The following is a 6,000-nucleotide window of genomic DNA, read 5'->3' as shown; positions in this document are numbered from 1 at the left end:
AGACTGGTAGAGTTAGACTGGTAGAGTTAGACTGATAGAGTTAGACTGGTAGAGTTAGACTGGTAGAGTTAGACTGATAGAGTTAGACTGATAGAGTTAAACTGGTAGAGTTAGAGTTAGACTGGTAGAGTTAGACTGATAGAGTTAGACTGATAGAGTTAGACTGGTAGAGTTAGACTGATAGAGTTAGACTGATAGAGTTAGACTGATAGAGTTAGACTGATAGAGTTAGAGTTAGACTGGTAGAGTTAGACTGATAGAGTTAGACTGATAGAGTTAGACTGATAGAGTTAGACTGACAGACTGGTAGAGTTAGACTGATAGAGTTAGACTGATAGAGTTAGACTGATAGAGTTAGACTGGTAGAGTTAGACTGATAGAGTTAGACTGGTAGAGTTAGAGTTAGACTGATAGAGTTAGACTGATAGAGTTAAACTGGTAGAGTTAGACTGATAGAGTTAGACTGGTAGAGTTAGACTGATAGAGTTAGACTGATAGAGTTAGACTGATAGAGTTAGACTGGTAGAGTTAGACTGATAGAGTTAGACTGGTAGAGTTAGACTGATAGAGTTAGACTGGTAGAGTTAGACTGATAGAGTTAGACTGGTAGAGTTAGACTGATAGAGTTAGACTGGTAGAGTTAGACTGATAGACTGGTAGAGTTAGACTGGTAGAGTTAGACTGGTAGAGTTAGACTGATAGACTGGTAGAGTTAGACTGGTAGAGTTAGACTGATAGAGTTAGACTGGTAGAGTTAGACTGATAGAGTTAGACTGGTAGAGTTAGACTGATAGAGTTAGACTGGTAGAGTTAGACTGATAGACTGGTAGAGTTAGACTGGTAGAGTTAGACTGATAGACTGGTAGAGTTAGACTGGTAGAGTTAGACTGATAGAGTTAGACTGATAGAGTTAGACTGGTAGACTGATAGAGTTAGACTGGTAGAGTTAGACTGGTAGAGTTAGACTGACAGACTGATAGAGTTAGACTGATAGAGTTAGACTGGTAGAGTTAGACTGACAGACTGATAGAGTTAGACTAGTAGAGTTAGACTGGTAGACTGATAGAGTTAGACTGGTAGAGTTAGACTGGTAGAGTTAGACTGGTAGAGTTAGACTGACAGACTGATATAGTTAGACTGATAGACTGATAGAGTTAGACTGGTAGAGTTAGACTGGTAGAGTTAGACTGATAGAGTTAGACTGGTAGAGTTAGACTGGTAGAGTTAGACTGGTAGAGTTAGACTGATAGAGAGTTAGACTGAGAGTTAGACTGATAGAGTTAGACTGAGACTGAGAGTTAGACTGGTAGAGTTAGACTGGTAGAGTTAGACTGGTAGAGTTAGACTGATAGAGTTAGACTGGTAGAGTTAGACTGATAGACTGATAGAGTTAGACTGATAGAGTTAGACTGATAGACTGATAGAGTTAGACTGATAGACTGATAGAGTTAGACTGATAGAGTTAGACTGACAGACTGATAGAGTTAGACTGATAGAGTTAGACTGATAGACTGGTAGAGTTAGACTGATAGAGTTAGACTGATAGACTGATAGAGTTAGACTGATAGAGTTAGACTGACAGACTGGTAGAGTTAGACTGATAGAGTTAGACTGGTAGACTGGTAGAGTTAGACTGGTAGACTGGTAGAGTTAGACTGGTAGAGTTAGACTGGTAGACTGGTAGACTGGTAGACTGGTAGACTGGTAGACTGGTAGAGTTAGACTGATAGAGTTAGACTGGTAGACTGGTAGAGTTAGACTGGTAGACTGGTAGAGTTAGACTGGTAGAGTTAGACTGGTAGACTGGTAGACTGGTAGAGTTAGACTGATAGAGTTAGACTGGTAGACTGGTAGAGTTAGACTGGTAGACTGGTAGAGTTAGACTGGTAGAGTTAGACTGGTAGAGTTAGACTGATAGACTGGTAGAGTTAGACTGGTAGAGTTAGACTGATAGAGTTAGACTGGTAGAGTTAGACTGATAGAGTTAGACTGGTAGAGTTAGACTGATAGAGTTAGACTGGTAGAGTTAGACTGATAGACTGGTAGAGTTAGACTGGTAGAGTTAGACTGGTAGAGTTAGACTGATAGACTGGTAGAGTTAGACTGGTAGAGTTAGACTGATAGAGTTAGACTGATAGAGTTAGACTGGTAGACTGATAGAGTTAGACTGGTAGAGTTAGACTGGTAGAGTTAGACTGACAGACTGATAGAGTTAGACTGATAGAGTTAGACTGGTAGAGTTAGACTGACAGACTGATAGAGTTAGACTGGTAGAGTTAGACTGGTAGAGTTAGACTGATAGAGTTAGACTGGTAGAGTTAGACTGGTAGAGTTAGACTGATAGAGTTAGACTGATAGAGTTAGACTGATAGAGTTAGACTGACAGACTGGTAGAGTTAGACTGATAGAGTTAGACTGATAGACTGGTAGAGTTAGACTGATAGAGTTAGACTGATAGAGTTAGACTGGTAGAGTTAGACTGGTAGAGTTAGACTAGTAGAGTAGTAGAGTTAGACTGGTAAAGTTAGACTGATAGAGTTAGACTGATAGAGTTAGACTGGTAGAGTTAGACTGATAGAGTTAGACTAGTAGAGTAGTAGAGTTAGACTAGTAGAGTAGTAGAGTTAGACTAGTAGAGTAGTAGAGTTAGACTGGTAGAGTGGTAGAGTTAGACTGGTAGAGTTAGACTGAGTTAGACTGGTAGAGTTAGACTGGTAGAGTTAGACTGATAGAGTTAGACTGATAGAGTTAGACTGGTAGAGTTAGACTGATAGAGTTAGACTGGTAGAGTTAGACTGGTAGAGTTAGACTGATAGAGTTAGACTGGTAGAGTTAGACTGGTAGAGTTAGACTGATAGAGTTAGACTAGGAGAGTAGTAGAGTTAGACTAGTAGAGTAGAGTTAGACTGTAGAGTTAGACTAGTAGAGGTAGACTGGTAGAGTTAGACTGGTAGAGTTAGACTGACAGACTGGTAGAGTTAGACTGATAGAGTTAGACTGATAGAGTTAGACTGGTAGAGTTAGACTGATAGAGTTAGACTGGTAGAGTTAGACTGATAGAGTTAGACTGATAGAGTTAGACTAGTAGAGTAGTAGAGTTAGACTAGTAGAGTAGTAGAGACTGGTAGACTGGTAGAGTTAGACTGGTAGAGTTAGACTGGTAGAGTTAGACTGATAGAGTTAGACTGGTAGAGTTAGACTAGTAGAGTTAGACTGATAGAGTTAGACTGGTAGAGTTAGACTGATAGAGTTAGACTGGTAGAGTTAGACTGATAGAGTTAGACTGGTAGAGTTAGACTGGTAGAGTTAGACTAGTAGAGTAGTAGAGTTAGACTGGTAAAGTTAGACTGATAGAGTTAGACTGATAGAGTTAGACTGATAGAGTTAGACTAGTAGAGTAGTAGAGTTAGACTAGTAGAGTAGTAGAGTTAGACTAGTAGAGTAGTAGAGTTAGACTGGTAGACTGGTAGAGTTAGACTGATAGAGTTAGACTGATAGAGTTAGACTGGTAGAGTTAGACTGATAGAGTTAGACTGGTAGAGTTAGACTGGTAGAGTTAGACTGATAGAGTTAGACTGGTAGAGTTAGACTGGTAGAGTTAGACTGGTAGAGTTAGACTAGTAGAGTAGTAGAGTTAGACTGGTAAAGTTAGACTGATAGAGTTAGACTGGTAGAGTTAGACTGATAGAGTTAGACTAGTAGAGTAGTAGAGTTAGACTAGTAGAGTAGTAGAGTTAGACTAGTAGAGTAGTAGAGTTAGACTGGTAGACTGGTAGAGTTAGACTGGTAGAGTTAGACTGATAGAGTTAGACTGGTAGAGTTAGACTGGTAGAGTTAGACTGATAGAGTTAGACTGATAGAGTTAGACTGATAGAGTTAGACTGGTAGAGTTAGACTGGTAGAGTTAGACTGGTAGAGTTAGACTGATAGAGTTAGACTGATAGAGTTAGACTGGTAGAGTTAGACTGATAGAGTTAGACTGATAGAGTTAGACTGATAGAGTTAGACTGGTAGAGTTAGAGTTAGACTGGTAGAGTTAGACTGATAGAGTTAGACTGATAGAGTTAAACTGGTAGAGTTAGACTGATAGACTGGTATAGTTAGACTGATAGAGTTAGACTGATAGAGTTAGACTGATAGAGTTAGACTGGTAGAGTTAGACTGATAGAGTTAGACTGGTAGAGTTAGAGTTAGACTGATAGAGTTAGACTGATAGAGTTAAACTGGTAGAGTTAGACTGATAGAGTTAGACTGGTAGAGTTAGACTGATAGAGTTAGACTGATAGAGTTAGACTGATAGAGTTAGACTGGTAGAGTTAGACTGATAGAGTTAGACTGGTAGAGTTAGACTGATAGAGTTAGACTGGTAGAGTTAGACTGATAGAGTTAGACTGGTAGAGTTAGACTGATAGAGTTAGACTGGTAGAGTTAGACTGATAGACTGGTAGAGTTAGACTGGTAGAGTTAGACTGGTAGAGTTAGACTGATAGACTGGTAGAGTTAGACTGGTAGAGTTAGACTGATAGAGTTAGACTGGTAGAGTTAGACTGATAGAGTTAGACTGGTAGAGTTAGACTGATAGAGTTAGACTGGTAGAGTTAGACTGATAGACTGGTAGAGTTAGACTGGTAGAGTTAGACTGGTAGAGTTAGACTGATAGACTGGTAGAGTTAGACTGGTAGAGTTAGACTGATAGAGTTAGACTGATAGAGTTAGACTGGTAGACTGATAGAGTTAGACTGGTAGAGTTAGACTGGTAGAGTTAGACTGACAGACTGATAGAGTTAGACTGATAGAGTTAGACTGGTAGAGTTAGACTGACAGACTGATAGAGTTAGACTAGTAGAGTTAGACTGGTAGACTGATAGAGTTAGACTGGTAGAGTTAGACTGGTAGAGTTAGACTGGTAGAGTTAGACTGACAGACTGATATAGTTAGACTGATAGACTGATAGAGTTAGACTGGTAGAGTTAGACTGGTAGAGTTAGACTGATAGAGTTAGACTGGTAGAGTTAGACTGGTAGAGTTAGACTGATAGACTGATAGAGTTAGACTGATAGAGTTAGACTGATAGACTGATAGAGTTAGACTGGTAGAGTTAGACTGGTAGAGTTAGACTGGTAGAGTTAGACTGATAGAGTTAGACTGGTAGAGTTAGACTGATAGACTGATAGAGTTAGACTGATAGAGTTAGACTGATAGACTGATAGAGTTAGACTGATAGACTGATAGAGTTAGACTGATAGAGTTAGACTTAGACTGATAGAGTTAGACTGATAGAGTTAGACTGATAGACTGGTAGAGTTAGACTGATAGAGTTAGACTGATAGAGTTAGACTGGTAGAGTTAGACTGATAGAGTTAGACTGATAGAGTTAGACTGATAGAGTTAGACTGGTAGAGTTAGACTGATAGAGTTAGACTGATAGAGTTAGACTAGTAGAGTAGTAGAGTTAGACTAGTAGAGTAGTAGAGTTAGACTAGTAGAGACTGAGAGTTAGACTGGTAGACTGGTAGAGTTAGACTGATAGAGTTAGACTGAGAGTTAGACTGATAGAGTTAGACTGGTAGAGTTAGACTGGTAGAGTTAGACTGGTAGAGTTAGACTGGTAGAGTTAGACTGATAGACTGGTAGAGTTAGACTGATAGAGTTAGACTGATAGAGTTAAGACTGATAGAGTTAGACTGGTAGAGTTAGACTGATAGAGTTAGAGTAGTAGAGTTAGACTAGTAGAGTAGTAGAGTTAGACTGGTAGACTGGTAGAGTTAGACTGGTAGAGTTAGACTGATAGAGTTAGACTGGTAGAGTTAGACTGGTAGAGTTAGACCGATAGAGTTAGACTGAGAGTTAGACTGGTAGAGTTAGACTTAGACTGGTAGAGTTAGACTGTAGAGTTAGACTGATAGAGGTAGAGTTAGACTGATAGAGTTAGACTGATAGAGTTAGACTGATAGAGTTAGACTGGTAGAGTTAGACTTAGACTGGTAGAGTTAGACTGAT

This window comes from Oncorhynchus nerka, unplaced genomic scaffold (genome assembly GCF_034236695.1).
Source record: "Oncorhynchus nerka isolate Pitt River unplaced genomic scaffold, Oner_Uvic_2.0 unplaced_scaffold_1026, whole genome shotgun sequence".
Classification (NCBI taxonomy): domain Eukaryota; kingdom Metazoa; phylum Chordata; class Actinopteri; order Salmoniformes; family Salmonidae; genus Oncorhynchus; species Oncorhynchus nerka.
The sequence above is the reverse complement of the archived record's forward strand: the minus strand, read 5'-3'. Positions refer to the sequence as shown.